The sequence below is a fragment of the Arachis hypogaea genome, chromosome 13, assembly GCF_003086295.3.
Source record: "Arachis hypogaea cultivar Tifrunner chromosome 13, arahy.Tifrunner.gnm2.J5K5, whole genome shotgun sequence".
In the NCBI taxonomy this organism is placed as follows: Eukaryota; Viridiplantae; Streptophyta; class Magnoliopsida; order Fabales; family Fabaceae; genus Arachis; species Arachis hypogaea.
The window spans coordinates 62,381,130-62,396,325 of record NC_092048.1 but is presented as its reverse complement, the minus strand read 5'-3'; the positions used below and the strand labels follow the sequence as shown (position 1 = coordinate 62,396,325).

General features: G+C 39.7%; 2 non-coding genes across 2 annotated transcripts; both read left to right on the top strand.

The window, feature by feature from the left end:
- The first annotated feature begins 695 nt into the window (after window positions 1-695).
- On the top strand, window positions 696-799 carry LOC112739265 (small nucleolar RNA R71). Its single transcript, XR_003170200.1, has one exon. It is a non-coding gene; the product is annotated as a small nucleolar RNA R71 (small nucleolar RNA).
- An 11,747-nt stretch (window positions 800-12,546) lies between these two features.
- LOC112739068 (small nucleolar RNA R71) lies at window positions 12,547-12,655 on the top strand. Its single transcript, XR_003170008.1, has one exon. It is a non-coding gene; the product is annotated as a small nucleolar RNA R71 (small nucleolar RNA).
- Window positions 12,656-15,196: the final 2,541 nt, after the last annotated feature.

The window sequence follows — 15,196 nt, the reverse complement described above, 5'->3', positions numbered from 1 at the left end:
TTTCACCATGGTTTCTTAAGGTAGATCTCACATCATCCCTAAAGCTTTTCAACTCACTTACGTCCTGACCCATGTTTGCCAGCCTTCCTTCTATCCTGTTCAATTGATCTTGAAATTGTTGGTTCGGATTAGGTTGGGTAGGTTGACTATTTTGGTCATGATATGATGGTTGGGAGTAAGTGTTTTGTGTAGCTTGATATGATCTTTGGTTGGAGTTTTGGTATGTGGACTTGTTATGTTGGTTTTGCTGGTTCCCCCACCCAAAGTTTGGGTGGTTTTTCCAGCCTGGGTTGTAAGTGTTGGAATGTGGATCATATGGTTGCCTTTGTTGATTTCCTACATAATTGGCCTCTTCCCAATCACCTCCTTCAGTGCTTTCTTCCTCTTGATCTTGTGTGTGTATCGCAGCCACTTGCTTTGTTTCTAATTTCCTGGTGAGCTCTGCTAGTTGCTTGGCAAACACCTTGTTTTGGGCTAGGATTGTATCAACATGGTTCAGCTCCATGACTCCCTTAGTGTTGTGTCTCTCTGATGCATAGTAGTATTCATTCTCAGCCACTGTCTCAATCACTTCAATGGCTTCTTCCACAGTCTTCTTCCTGTTCAATGAACCTCCTGATGAATGGTCTACAGCCTTCCTTGATTCATAAGAAAGTCCATCATAGAAAATGTGCAATTGCACCCAGTCATGGAACATGTCTGGTGGGCATTTCCTTGTCAAATCCTTGAACCTCTCCCATGCCTCGTAGAGAGTTTCACCATCTTGTTGTCTAAAAGTCTGAACTTCAGATCGAAGCCTATTGACCTTTTGTGGGGGGTAGAAACGTGCCAGAAACTTGCTTTCCACCTCATCCCATGTTGTTAGGCTCCCCCTTGGGAATGATTCCAGCCACTTAGCTGCCTTGTCCCTAAGGGAAAATGGGAACAAAAGCAGTTTATAGGCATCTTCCTGGACTCCATTGGACTTCACAGTGTCGCAAATTCTCAGGAATTTTGTGAGATGTTGGTTTGGGTCTTCATTAGCACTCCCTCCAAATGAACATTGATTCTCCACAAGTGATATTAGCTGTGGTTTGAGCTCAAAATTGTTGGCCTGAATGGGTGGTTTCTGAATGCTGCTACCACAATTCCCAGATGTTGGGTTTATGTATGAACCAAGAACCCTCCTCTCGGGAATGGCATTGTTTCCATTAGCTCTCCCATGGTTATGAACTTCTCTTTCCATGTTGAGATCTAGAGCTTCCTCAAAATTGTCCTCAGATTCTCCTTCAGATTCTTCTTCTCCCAGTACTCTCTTCCCTCTTGCTTCCCTTCTAAGTCTATGAAGGGTCCTCTCTGGTTCGGTATATAGAGGAGTTGATGTCTCTCCTCTCCTACCTGTCATACAAGAACACAGCACAGGCAACAAACAAGTAAAATACTCTTGGTTAATGGAAGAGTATGGTTAGAGCAGTTGACGAATTAATTCAAATAGTTAGTGAGTCAGTGAGTTAGTTGCTTGAATTTAAAGGCATAAAGAAAGAAAGCATGTAACAGAGTGCAGAAATTAAAATTCAACAAATAACTTGAACTGAATTAACAAAGCAAAAAAAAAAAATGCTCAATCTAGTTAACTTCCAATTGGAGAATTGTCAATCGAAAACCAATTCCCGGCAACGGCGCCATAAACTTGATGCGCATAAACTAGTTATGCCACGATTTAGGAAATTGCACGATCGGCAAAATTCCTTCCGGCAAGTGCACCGGTTATCGTCAAGTAAAAACTCACAATAGAGTGAGGTCGAATCCCACAAGGATTGGTTGAATGAGCAATTCGGATTAGAAGTGTGTCTAGTTGAGCGGAATCAAGAATTAGATGAGAATTGCGGAATGTAAAATTGGCAGGAAACGTAAATGGCAAGAAATTGAAATGGCGGAATCTTAAATTGCATGAATTAAAGAGCAGAAGCTAAATTGCTGAAATTAAAAGGGAATGGGGGTGATTGCATGAATTGAGTTGCAGAATGTAAAGAGAAAGTGGAAATCAGAAATGGGGAATTCATTGGGTTATAGAAGATATTCAGATCTCCGAATCAAAACATGTTTATCTCTTCCTCAACCAATGCGTTCATTGAATTTTGCTTGGCAATCTTATATGATTGGATCCCAATCCCTTGGCTCACCAATTCTCTCTAAAAACAAACAAATTCCCAATCCCTTGGTTTAAATGTTCATAAGAAGAGATGATGCTCGATCACTGATTATACCACACAGTTTCATGAACCACAATTTGGTAGGATTACATGTCACAATATCCATCCAAACCCCAATCCAATTCACTGTGAGAAAGCTTCTCTAGCATGAATCCTCCATTCCTTTCCCAAGGTTCCGAAGGATTCCAATTATGGGTAGTTTCTTTCCCAAGACAACTACCCAATGGAATTAGATCGAGAAGCTTTCTAACAAAATTCAAGAGAAAAGATTGAAGAAGAAGATAAACTATTATTGATTCATTGAATTACAATAGAGCTCCCTAACCCAATGAAAGGGGGTTTAGTGAGTCATAGCTCTGAATTCAATTACAAAGGTATGAAAACCAGCCAAATGAAAGGTAAGAGTCCTCACTTAAATTCTATCCTATTTATACACTTTCTATATTGAGCTTCTGTTGTGTTTCTTGGGCTTTGAGGCCTCTCCCTGCCTTCCTTTTGCTTTGGGTTTATGATCCATAATCTTGATGAGGCTGCTGATCCACATTCTGTAACATTCATTGAGCCAACTTAGTGATAATCAAGTAATGACACATGACTCAACAAATTGAAATTCCAGACTCATCAATCCTTCAGGCCCAATCCCATAAACCATGATATTCAATTGGGTTTCATACCAGAGTAAGTTTAAGTTAATGTTTGTGCTCAAAAGCTAACTTAAACTGCAATATTTTTGGCCCAGAAACCTTTTCCAATAGTGGCGTTTAAGTTGCAGTTTAAGCTTAAACTGCAGCTTAAACGCCAGACACTTCCAGTGATGCCTTTTGTGGGAGCACGTTTAAGCTTCAGTTTAAGGTTAAACTGAAGCTTAAACGTGGAAATGGAAGAAGGCAGCCCTGGAGGTCGAACATAGTCGAACACGTTTAAGCTTCAGTTTAAGGTTAAACTTAAGCTTAAACGTGGAGATAGGAAAGGCAGCCCTGGAGGTCGAACACGTTTAAGCTCCAGTTTAAGGTTAAACTGGAGCTTAAATGTGGAAGAGGAGAAAGGTAGCCCTGGAGGTCGAACACGTTTAAGCTCCAGTTTAAGGTTAAACTGGAGCTTAAACGTGGAAGAGGAGAAAGGTAGCCCTGGAGGTGTCACACGTTTAAGCTCCAGTTTAAGGTTAAACTGGAGCTTAAACGTGGAAGAGGAGAAAGGTAGCCCTGGAGGTGTCGAACACGTTTAAGCTCCAGTTTAAGGTTAAACTGGAGCTTAAACGTGGAAGAGGAGAAAGCAACCCTGGAGGTGAAAACTTGGTCGAACACGTTTAAGCTCCAGTTTAAGGTCAAACTGGAGCTTAAACGTGGAAATGGCTCCCTGGTGCATTTCCCATTTCTGGCGTTTAACTTCCAGTTTAAGGTTAAACTGGAGGTTAAACGCCACTTTCACCCTTTCCTCAGCTTTCATGATTTTGGCGTTTAAGCTCCAGTTTAAGCTTAAACTGGAGCTTAAACTCCACATGTGATATTCAAGCTTCCTTTATTGATTTTTGTTGCTTCCTTGCCTAGCCTCTTCTTTCCTGAAATCATCCAAACAACTGCATCAAAGTCTTGCAAATTTTCATGAGAATCTTCCATTCATAGCATTCAAGTAATATAACTAAAAACTCATGGAATTTGCATCAAAATCATACTGTTTGGATGGTTCATTGCTTTGTTATTCATTTAACCATTCTTGGTTACTTTAAGCTCAAGAAAATGCATAAAACAACTAAAACTAATAGAAAAATGCTAGTGAAACTAGCCTAAGATGCCTTGGCATCAGTTTCCGCCAAGCCAGGAGGTTCTTCCAGAAAGAAAGCTTCCTGGGTTTCTTTCAGGTCAGCCCAGGGGCATAAAGTTTTTGCCAAGTACGATGAGTCTTTTAAAGATTTTAAGAATTATTTCTTCTGAATCCGTGCTGTTGAGGGGGCCCGCCCCTTTTTTCTTGATGAAAGTGATGAGCCTGCCTTTCCTCTAGAATGGCAAAAGAATGTGAGAGTGTCTCGCTATACATGGGAGATGCTTGACGAGGTTGAGCGGGCTTTTGTAATTGTTCTTGGAGATTTATGGGGGGAACCACCCCATCTTGATACAAAAAGATTTTTGAGTGATCCATCTTTGGTTCGAACTGCTTTGGGTACTGTCTGACTTGTTTCTATACTTGCTTTTTAGTTTTGCTTCTTTTTTTTGTGATTGTAACCCATTACTGTGGTCGATTCTGTATTTTCAGAGATGTCGAAAAACAACGATTCCAAGAAGGCTTACAAGAAAGCAAAGAAGGCTACAGCTGCTCAAAATATCTCGGCCAAGGTGGCGGGAGAGGGATCTTCTGAAGTTCCGATGAAGCCGCCCGTGCCGAGTTCTCCTGGGCCGAGGAAGGTGATTCCCACTCCTCGGGTTCACCTGGCCGACCCTCCACAGTCTTCTACTGCTATTTCTGGTGCTCCTCCCAAAAAACAAAAAACAATTGAGCCTTTCAACCTTGACACTCCTGATTTTGATACAGTGGAGTTTGTTGACCAACAGATCGGTCCTTATGGTGCCCTCCCCATGGATGATGTTTCGCTCCTTCGCCATTTAGATTTTATAACTTGGAGCAGCATCAAGATGCCCCATATGGGGGCTGCCCTGTATCGGACTGCTCAAAATCTTCCTCTCCATGCCACCAAAGCCTTCATGGAGGAGGCCAAACAAGAGTTTGATCGGATGAAGGGCTTGAAGGAGGAGCTTGAGGTGAAAGTAGCCAAACTGGAGAAGGATATGGAGAACGAAAAGGCTAGCTCTCTTCCCCTGGCGGCTTCTGTGAGATTGGCCGAGGACACTGCGTTGAGGCATAAAGATAGTTATGTCACATCTTATTGGGAGGTGATACATCTGAGGGAGGAGTTGGAGTCTGCCCGAGTTGACTACTCCAAGCTCCAAGGTCACCTTGTCAGCAGCGTAAACGCTGCTTTTGGTAATTTGAAGGAGCGGGTTCAAGTTCTCGCTCCTGAGGTTGATCTTACTCTCTTTAGCTTGGACAACATTGTAAGGGATGGTAAGATTGTCCCCGACGACTAAGATGATGATGATGTTGAATCTCCCTCTGCGCCTGCTGCTAAAGTGTCGACCTCTATAGTTCCTCCTGCTGGGATTGCTCATCCAGAATTAGATCCTGATTGTCAAATTTTGAATAGGGACGATGGTACGGTGGATGCAGTGCCTCTCCAAGCTCGCCCTCCTTCACCTCAGACTGATGCTGCCGAGAAGGCTCCCGATCTTAGCAGATTTTTCTTGGATGTTTGTGTAGATAGCCCGGGTTGTGGGCTTTTAAACTCTTTATTTTATAGTTTGAATATTTTGCTGACTGTTGATACTCCTTCAGGTTGCTTGTTTAGCAACTTTTTTATTTTGAAAAAACAACAAGTAGCTTTCAAGCTTTTGGGCCTGACCCTGAGGCTTTATAATATTGTATTTTATATCATGCTTGTTTGCACTTGTCTTGGCACATTTCTGGGTTTTGAGAATGCTGGAGCCTTGCTGCTCGATCTCTTTGGATTACTTTGTACTTATTGCTTGTAGCTTGGATCCTTTGAGGTTGTGGATGTATGGATCCAACTCATATTTCGGTTTTCTCACTCTTGTGTTTATTTCTAGCAATCCCTAACCGATTTCTTTACGTTGGTCCTCTTTTTAGTTATTTTTGTAGTCCTCTTTTTTGGACCATTGTCAGGTCTCTTTAAGGGACTACTGGAATGCGAAATTGTTACTCAGGTTGTGAATTATTGTTCGAAATTGATTCCCTGGCGATGGCACCAAAAACGGATGCACAGAACCATGGTCTAAACATATCTTCACAACTTCGCATAACTAACCAGCAAGTGCACTGGGTCGTCCAAGTAATAAACCTTACGTGAGTAAGGGTCGATCCCACGGAGATTGTTGGTATGAAGCAAGCTATGGTCACCTTGTAAATCTCAGTCAGGCGGATATAAAATAGTTATGGAGTTTTCGAAATTAATACTAAAATAAGGATAGAAATACTTATGTAAATCATTGGTGAGAATTTCAGATAAGCGTATGGAGATGCATTCATTCCTCTGAACCTCTGCTTTCCTGCTGTCTTCATCCAATCCGTCTTACTCCTTTCTATGGCTGGCTTTATGTAAGGATGTCATCGGTGCCAATGGCTACTTTCAATCCTCTTGGGAAAATGGTCCAAATGCCCTGTCACAGCACGGCTAATTGTCTGGAGGCATCACCCTTGTCGTTGGTTGCATCCTATTCCTCTCTGTGAAAATGGTCCGATGCGCTGTCACTGCATGGCTAATCATCTTGGAGGTTCTCGATCATACTGGAATAGAATTTACTATCCTTTTGTGTCTGTCACTGCGCCCAGCACTCGCGAGTTTGAAGTTCGTCACAATCATTCAATCCCAGAGTCCTACTCGGAATACCACAGACAAGGTTTAGACTTTCCGGACTCTTATGAATGCCGCCATCAATCTAGCTTATACCACGAAGATTCTGATTAAGAGATCCAAGAGATACTCATTCAATCTAAGGTAGAACGGAAGTGGTTGTCAGGCACGCGTTCATAGGGAATGATGATGATTGTCACGTTCATCACATTCAAGTTGAAGTGCGAATGAATATCTTAGAAGCGAAATAAGTTGAATTGAATAGAAAACAGTAGTACTTTGCATTAATCTTTGAGGAACAGCAGAGCTCCACACCTTAATCTATGGAGTGTAGAAACTCTACCGTTAAAAATACATAAGTGAAAGGTCCAGGCATGGCCGAATGGCCAGCCCCCAAACGTGATCAATATGATCCAAAGATGGTTCAAAAGATGTCTAATACAATAGTAAAAGGTCCTATTTATAATAAACTAGCGACTAGGGTTTACAGAAGTAAGTAATTGATGTATAAATCCACTTCCGGGGCCCACTTGGTGTGTGCTTGGGCTGAGCTTGAGTGTTCCACGTGTAGAGGTCCTTCTTGGAGTTGAACGCCAGCTTTTGTGCCAGTTTGGGCGTTGAACTCTACTTTGCAGCTTGTTTCTGGCGCTGGACGCCAGAATTGGGCAGAGAGCTAGCGTTGAACGCCAGTTTCCGTCGTCTAAACTTGGGCAAAGTATGGACTATTATATATTTCTGGAAAGCCCTGGATGTCTACTTTCCAACGCAATTAGAAGCGCGCCAGTTTGAGTTCTGTAGCTCCAGAAACTCTATTTTGAGTGCAGGGAGGTCAGAATCCAACAGCATCAGCAGTCCTTCTTCAACCTCTGAATCTGATTTTTGCTCAAGTCCCTCAATTTCAGCCAGAAAATACCTGAAATCACATAAAAACACACAAACTCATAGTAAAGTCCAGAAATGTGAATTTAACATAAAAACTAATGAAAACATCCCTAAAAGTAACTAGATTCTACTAAAAACATACTAAAAACAATGCCAAAAAGCGTATAAATTATCCGCTCATCACAACACCAAACTTAAATTGTTGCTTGTCCCCAAGCAACTGAAAATCAAATAGGATAAAAAGAAGAGAATATACTATAAATTCCAAACTATCAATAAAACATAGCTCCAATCAGATGAGCGGGACTTGTAGCTTTTTGCCTCTTGAATAGTTTTGGCATCTCACATTATCCATTGAAGTTCAGAATGATTGGCTTTTATAGGAACTCAGAGTTCAGATAGTCTTATTGATTCTCCTTGTTCAGTATGATGATTCTTGAACACAGCTATTTTATGAGTCTTGGCCGTGGCCTTAAGCACTTTGTTTTCCAGTATTACCACCGGATACATAAATGCCACAGACACATAATTGGGTGAACCTTTTCAGATTGTGACTCAGCTTTGCTAAAGTCCCCAATTAGAGGTGTCTAGGGTTCTTAAGCACACTCTTTTTTTTGCTTTGGACCTTGACTTTAACCGCTCAGTCTCAAGTTTTTACTTAACACCTTCACGCCACAAGCACATGGTTAGGGACAGCTTGGTTTAGCCGCTTAGACCAGGATTTTATTCCTTTAGGCCCTCCTATCCACTGATGGTCAAAGCCTTGGGATCCTTTTTATTTGCCCTTGCCTTTTGGTTTTAAGGGTTATTGGCTTTTTGCTCTTGCCTCTTGGTTTTAAGAGCTTTTGGCTTTTTCTGCTTGCTTTTTCTTTCTATATTTTTTTTTCACTTATATTTTTTTTTTCTTCTCTTTTTGTTTTTTCTGCAAGCTTTGTTCTTTGCTTCTTTTTATTGCTTCAAGAATCATTTTTATGATTTTTCAGATTATCAAATAACATGTCTCCTTGTCATCATTCTTTCAAGAGCCAACATATTTAACATTCTTAAACAACAACTTCAAAAGACATATGCACTGTTCAAGCATTCATTCAGAAAACAAAAAGCATTGTCACCACATCAATATAATTAAACTAAGTTCAAGGATAAATTCGAAACTCATGTACTTCTTGTTCTTTTGAATTAAAACATTTTTCATTTAAGAGAGGTGATGGATTCATAGGACATTCATAACTTTTAAGACAAAGTTACTAAATACTAATGATCATGTAATGAAGACATAAACATAGATAAGCACATAACATAGAAAACGAAAAAAAAAACAGAAGAAATAAGAACAAGGAATGAATCCACCTTAGTGATGGTGGCGTTTCCTTCTTGAGGAACCAATGATGTCCTTGAGCTCTTCTATGTCTCTTCCTTGTCTTTGTTGCTCCTCCCTCATTGCTTTTTGATCTTCTCTTATTTCATGAAGGATGATGGAGTGCTCTTGATGTTCCACCCTTAATTGTCCCATGTTGGAACTTAATTATCCTAGGGAGGTGTTGATTTGCTCCCAATAGTTTTGTGGAGGAAAATGCATTTGGGGCATCTCCGGGATCTCATGGTGATGAGCTTCCTGCGCCTCTTGAGCTCCATGAATGGGCTCTCTTGCTTGCTCCATCTTTTTCTTAGTGATGGGCTTCTCTTCTTCAATCTGAATGTCTCCTTCTATGAAAGCTCCAGATGAGTAACATAGATGGCAAATGAGATGAGGAAAAGCTAGCCTTGCCCCACGAGAGGGCTTTTCGGCTATTTTGTAAAGTTCAAGGGAGATGACTTCATGAACTTCTACTTCTTCTCCAATCATGATGCTATGGATCATGATGGCCCGATCCACAGTAACTTCAGATCAGATGCTAGTGGGGATGATGGAGCGTTGGATGAACTCTGTGGCTTGAGGTCCAACCTTCTTAGTTGAACCGGCTTGCCTTTGGAGTCAATCTTCCATTGAGTTCCTTCCACACATATGTCCATAAGGACTTGGTCCAACCTTTGATTAAAGTTGACCCTTCTAGTGTAGGGGCGTTCATCTCCTTGCATCTTGGGCAAGTTAAACGCCAACCTCACATTTTCCGGACTAAAATCTAAGTATTTCCCCCGAACCATTGTAATATAATTCTTCGGATTCGGGTTCTTACTTTGATCATGGTTCTTAGTGATCCATGCATTAGCATAGAACTCTTGAACCATTAGGATGCCGACTTGTTGGATGGGGTTTGTTAGAACTTCCCAACCTCTTCTTTGAATTTCATGTCGGATCTCCGGATACTCATTTCTCTTGAGTTTAAAAGGGACCTCGGGGATCACCTTCTTCTTGGCCACAACATCATAAAAGTGGTCTTGATGGGCTTTGGAGATGAATCTTTCCATCTCCCATGACTCGGAGGTGGAAGCTTTTGTCTTCCCTTTCCCTTTTCTAGAGGATTCTCCGGTCTTAGGTGCCATCAATGGTAATGGAAAAACAAAAAGCTTATGCTTTTACCACACCAAACTTAGAATATTGCTCGCCCTCGAGCAAGAAAAATAAAGAATGAGATGAAGAAGAAGAAGAAAAGATGGAGAAGAGGGGGGAGGTGTGTTTCGGCCATATAGGGTGGGTTTGGGTGGGAAATTGATTTTGAATTTTGAAGGTAGGTGGAGTTTATGAGGTAGGTTTATGGGGAAGAGTGGATGGATGTGAGTGGTGAAGAGGTGATGGAGAAGAGAGATTGAGGTGATTGGTGAAGGGTTTTGGGGAAGAGTATTTATGGGATTGTGTGAAAGAAGGGTGAGAAGAAGTGAGTGGAGGTAGGTGGGGATCCTGTGGGGTCCACAGATCCTGAGGTGTTCAAGGATTCACAACCTTGCACCAAATTGGGCATGCAAATGCCCTTGCACACAACTCTGGGCGTTCAGCGCCAGATTGGTGCTTGTTCTGGGCGTTGAACGCCCATTTGTAGCCCATTTCTGGCGTTGAACGCCAGAACCATGCTTGTTCTGGCCGTTCAGCGCCAGCACTTCTCCAGGGTGCATTTCTGGCATTCAAACGCCCAGATGCTGCCCATTTCTGGCATTCAGTGCCAGAACCATGCTCTGTTCTGGCGTTGAACGCCCAACACATGCTTCTTACTGGCATTTAAATGCCAGTAAGGTCTTCCTCCAGGGTGTGATTTTTCTTCTGCTGTTTTTGATTCCGTTTTCAATTTTTATATTTATTTTGTGACTCCACATGATCATGAACCTAATAAAACATGAAAAACAATGAAAATTAGATAAATAAATATTGAGTTGCCTCCCAACAAGCGCTTCTTTAATGTCAATAGCTTGACAGTGGGCTCTCATGGAGCCTCACAGATGTGCAGAGCTTTGTTGAAACCTCCCAACACCAAACTTAGAGTTTGGATATGGGGGTTTGACACCAAACTTAGAGTTTGGTTGTGGCTTCCAAACACCAAACTTAGAGTTTGACTGTGGGGGCTTTGTGTGACTCTGCTTTGAGAGAAGCTTTCTATGCTTCCTCTCCATGGATGCATAGAGAGATCCTTGAGTTGTAAACACAAGGTTGTCCTCATTTATCTGAAGGATCAATTCTCCTCTGTCCACATCAATCACAGCTCTTGCTGTGGCTAGGAAAGGTCTTCCTAGGATGATGGATTCATCCTCTTCCTTTCCAGTATCTAGGACTACGAAATCAGCAAGGATGTAAAGGCCTTCAACCTTTACTAACACGTCCTCTACTTGTCCATAAGCTTGTTTTCTTGAATTGTCTGCCATCTCTAATGAGATTTTAGCAGCTTGCACCCCATAGATTTCCAGTTTCTCTATTACAGAGAGGGGCATGAGGTTTATTCCTGAACCAAGGTCACACAGAGCCTTAAAGATCATGGTGCCTATGGTACAAGGTATTATGAACTTTCCAGGATCCTGTCTCTTCTGAGGCAATGTCAGTTGATCCAGATCACTTAGTTCATTGGTGAACAAGGGAGGTTCATCTTCCCAAGTTTCAATACCAAATAATTTGGCATTTAGCTTCATGATTGCACCAAGGAACTTGGCAGCTTGCTCTTCAGTAACATCCTCATTCTCTTTAGAAGAGGAATACTCATCAGAGCTCATGAATGGCATAAGGAGGTTCAATGGAATCTCTATGGTCTCTAGATGAGTCTCAGATTCCTTAGGTTCCTCAGAGGGAAGCTCCTTATTGATCACTGGACGTCCCAGGAGGTCTTCCTCCTTGGGATTCACGTCCTTCTCCTCTCTTGTGGGTTCGGCCATGGTAATTAATTCAATAGCCTTGCACTCTCCTTTTGGATTCTCTTCTGTATTGCTTGGGAGTACTAGGAGGGATTTCAGTGATCCTTTTACTCAGCTGGCCCACTTGTGCTTCCAAATTTCTAATGGAAGGCCTTGTTTCATTCATGAAACTTACAGTGGCCTTAGATAGATCAGAGACTATGTTTGCTAAATTAGAGGTATTTTGTTCAGAGTTCTCTGTCTGTTGCTGAGTGGACGATGGAAAAGGTTTACTATTGGTAAACCTGTATCTTCCACCATTATTAAAGCCTTGTTGAGGCTTTTGTTGATCCTTCCATGAGAGATTTTGATGATTTCTCCATGATGGATTATAGGTGTTTCCATAAGGTTCACCTAAGTAATTTACCTCTGCTATTGCAGGGTTTTCAGGATCATAAGCTTCTTCTTCAGAAGATGCCTCTTGAGTACTGTTGGATGCAGCTTGCATTCCATTCAGACTCTGAGAAATCATATTGACTTGCTGAGTCAATATTTTGTTCTGAGCCAATATGGCATTCAGAGTATCAATTTCAAGAACTCCCTTCTTCATAGGCGTCCTATTACTCACAAGATTCCTCTCAGAAGTGTACATGAACTGGTTATTAGCAACCATGTTAATGAGTTCTTGAGCTTCTGCAGGCATTTTCTTTAGGTGAATGGATCCACCTGCAGAAGTATCCAATGACATCTTTGATAGCTCAGATAAACCATCATAGAATATATCCAGGATGGTCCATTCTGAAACCATGTCAGAAGGACACTTTTTGGTCAGCTGCTTGTATCTTTCCCAAGCTTCATAGAGGGATTCATCTTCTTTCTGTCTGAAGGTTTGAACATCCACTCTAAGCTTGCTCAGCTTTTGAGGAGGAAAGAACTTGGCTAAGAAAGCCGTGACCAGCTTATCCCAAGAGTTCAGGCTATCTTTGGGTTGAGAGTCCAACCACACTCTAGCTCTGTCTCTTACAGCAAAAGGGAAACGCATGAGCCTGTAGACTTCAGGATCTACTCCATTAGTCTTAACAGTATCACAGATCTGCAAGAATTCAGTTAAGAACTGAAAAGGATCTTCAGATAGAAGTCCATGAAACTTGCAATTCTGCTGCATCAGAGAAACTAGCTGAGGTTTCAGCTCAAAATTGTTTGCTCCAATGGTAGGAATGGAGATGCTTCTTCCATGTAAATTGGAATTAGGTGCATTAAAGTCACCAAGCATTCTCCTTGCATTATTGTTGTTGGGTTCGGCTGCCATCTCCTTTACTTATTCAAAATTTTCAATAAGGTTATCTCTGGATTGTTGTAATTTAGCTTCTCTTAGTTTTTTCTTCAGAGTCCTTTCAGGTTCTGGATCAGCTTCAACAAGAATGCCTTTTTCTTTGTCCCTGCTCATAAGAAAGAGAAGAGAAAAAGAAAAGAAGAGGAATCCTCTATGTCACAGTAAAGAGGTTCCTTATTGTTAGTAGAAGAAGAAAAGGAATAGGGGTGAAGAAGAATGAAGAATCCAAACACAAAGGTGATGATAGGAGCAGAAATGTGAGATGAAGAGAAGTGTTAGTAGATGAATAAATGAATAGAAGGGGATGAGAGGAGGAGAGAATTTTCGAAAATAATTTTTGAAAAAGAGTTAGTGATTTTCGAAAATAGTTTTTGAAAAAGGTTAGTAGTTTTTCGAAAATTCAAATAAAAAATAAAATAATTAGTCTAATTAAAAAGAAATTTTGAAAAAGAGGGAAGATTTTTTTCGAAAATTAGAGAGAGAGAGTTAGTTATGTAGTTTTGAAAAAGGTAAGAAACAAACAAAAAGTTAGTTAGTTAGTTGAAACAAATTTTGAAAAGATAAGAAGTTAGGAAGTTAGAAAAGATATTTTGCAATCATTTTTTGAAAAAGGTAAGATAAGAAGATATTTTTGAAAAGATATGATAGAAATTAGTTTTTGAAAAAAGATTTGATTTTTAAAATCTCAATTAATGACTTAATTCACAAGAAATCACAAGATATGATTCTAGAACTTAAAGTTTGAATCTTTCTTAACAAGTAAGTAACAAACTTGAAATTTTTGAATCAAAATATTAATTGATGATGTTATTTTCGAAAATATAATGTAAAATTAAGAAAAAGATTTTTGAAAAAGATTTTTGAAATTTTCGAAAAAAACTAAAAAAAAATTGAAAAAAGATTTGATTTTTGAAAAAGATTTTGAAAAAGATAAGATTTTTTTTTTAAAATTGAAAATTTGATTTGACTCATAAAAACAACTAGATTTTAAAAATTTTTGAAAAAGTCAAATCTAATTTTCGAAATTTTAAGAGAGAAAAAGGGAAAGATATTTTTTTGATTTTTGAATTTTTATGATGGGAGAGAAAAACAAGAAAAATGATGCAATGCATGAAAGTTATGGATCAAAACAATGAATGCATGCAAGAATGCTATGAATGTCAAGATGAACACCAAGAACACTTTGAAGATCATGATGAACATCAAGAACATATTTTTGAAAAATTTTAATGCAAAGAAAACATGCAAGACACCAAACTTAGAAGTCTTTCATGTTCAGACACTATGAATGCAAAAATGCACATGAAAAACAAGAAAAGACACAAAACAAGAAAACATCAAGATCAAACAAGAAGATTTATCAAGAACAACTTGAAGATCATGAAGTACACTATGAATGCATGAATTTTTCGAAAAATGCAAAGATGAACATGCAATTGACACCAAACTTAAAAATTGACTTAAGACTCAAACAAGAAACATGAAATATTTTTGATTTTTATGATTTTCTAATTTTTTTGTATTTTTTCGAAAATTATTTGAAAAACAAAAATAAGGATTCCAAAATTTTTAATATGAATTCCAGGAATCTTATGCTCTTTAGTCTAAAGCTCCAATCAAAGGGTCAGGCATGGCTTAATAGCCAGCCAAGCTTTAGTAAAAATATGAGTGTAATTCATTCAATTTTTAAGCCAAAACCTCTGTCCAAAAGAATTTAGACATGGTTTTATAGCCAGCATGCTTCAACATGCTTCATGAAACTCTAGAATTCATTCTTAAAAATTCTGAAGAAAAATATATTTTTGAAAACATTTTTATTTTAAAATTTTTTTTGAAAACAAAGGAGGAATTTTTTGAAAGATTTTTTTGAAAGATTTTTGAAAACTTTTTGAAAAGAAAACGAAAAAAAAGTTACCCAATCTGAGCAACAAGATGAACCGTCAGTTGTCCAAACTCGAACAATTCCCGACAACGGCGCCAAAAACTTGGTATGCGAAATTGTTACTCAGGTTGTAAATTATTGTTCGAAATTGATTCCCTGGCGATGGCACCAAAAACGGATGCACAGAACCATGGTCTAAACATATCTTCACAACTTCGCATAACTAACCAGCAAGT